The sequence below is a fragment of the Giraffa tippelskirchi genome, chromosome 5 (assembly GCF_054371585.1).
Source record: "Giraffa tippelskirchi isolate mGirTip1 chromosome 5, T2T-mGirTip1v1.2.pri, whole genome shotgun sequence".
Lineage (NCBI taxonomy): Eukaryota > Metazoa > Chordata > Mammalia > Artiodactyla > Giraffidae > Giraffa > Giraffa tippelskirchi.
Window position 1 is genome coordinate 168,110,349 of NC_137279.1, and position 1,329 is coordinate 168,111,677.

The 1,329-nt window shown below is 40.8% G+C and overlaps 1 non-coding gene across 1 annotated transcript; it reads right to left on the minus strand.

Annotated features, from left to right (window-relative positions):
* Positions 1-216: 216 nt before the first annotated feature.
* TRNAE-UUC (transfer RNA glutamic acid (anticodon UUC)) lies at positions 217-289 on the minus strand. The gene has a single exon. It is a non-coding gene; the product is annotated as a tRNA-Glu (tRNA).
* Between the last annotated feature and the right edge of the window lie 1,040 nt (positions 290-1,329).

Sequence of the window (1,329 nt, forward strand, 5' to 3'; positions counted from 1 at the left end):
ATTCCATTATCGATTTATATATACCACATATTCTTTTTCCATTTATCTGTTGATGGAAATTCCAGGTCCTGGCTATTGTAAACAGTGCTCCAACACATATCGTGGTACATAAGTCAAAGTGAATTTTCTTATGTGACTAATCAGTAAGATTACATTTTCTCTCTCTCTCTCTTTTTTTTTTTTTTCAGCCTCTCCGCCAGACTTGTGGGATTTTAGTTCCCCAACCAGGGATTGAACCCTGGCCCTTGGCAGTGAAAGTGCAGAGTCCTAACCACTGGACCACCAGGGACCTACCTTTCTCTCTTATTAGAAGTTATGAGTCCATCCTGTATTTTCCTGATCTTTAATGGAATATATACAATTAACTTCTAAGGCTTATAATATGTTTCAGAGAATTGCATGAAAGCACAAAACATTTTTTGTGAGAACGAGCATTAGTCTGAGAAATATGCCAGCTGTTACTCACTTAATCTACACATGGCCTCTGCAGTGTTTTCTTTTCCTTTTCTTAACTTCCCAATGCAGAGTGAAATGCCTGGGTTAGAAAGCAGTTTGACAATTCAGTCTTCTTTCTTCCCTTGAAGTTGATGGTTTCAGAGTAAAGGTGCTTCTAGCTATTTCTGATTCAAACATCAAGGTGAAATGTATTCCATGCCCTTGTTTTAGTCCAACAAGAAATCAAAGTGCTAGGAGGTAGAGGTTTAAACCAGAGAGGGGAGATGAAGGCCGCCTAAATTTCTGGTATAGATGGTAGTGAGAAGTATGTGCCTAAGATGAACAAAGAACTGACCAGCAGGTGAAGTGTCCAACTGTCAGGGCCAATTTCTAAAGCAACTGTTTATGATTGGTATCGCTCCCTCTTCATTACTCTCACCAACTAAACACATTCAGAGAAAACCTTGACACCTGACTCAGTCCTCAGTCCTCAGTCCTCATTCTACTGCAGTAATTGTCCAAGTGTGGTCCTCAGGCCACCAGTATCAGCCTCATCTGGGAACTTATTATAAATGAAAATTCTTGGGCCACCAAGACAAACTAAATCAGAAATTCTGCTTATGGGGCCCAGAAATCTATGTTTTATCAAGGCTTCCAATTGATTCTGATCCACACTAAAGTTAAAGAGCCACTAGGCTGGTGCAATCCTACAGTAACTTGGGTGACTTCAACATTCACCTTAATGACCCATCCTGCTCTCTGGCCTCTTTATTCCTTGACTTCCTCGGTTCTAATGACTCCCTTTTCCATATCAGTCATTAGACTGACTGCACCCTGTACCCTATGGCTGCACCCTGAACCTTGTCAAACTCATAATCCTTCATGTGTGAAGTC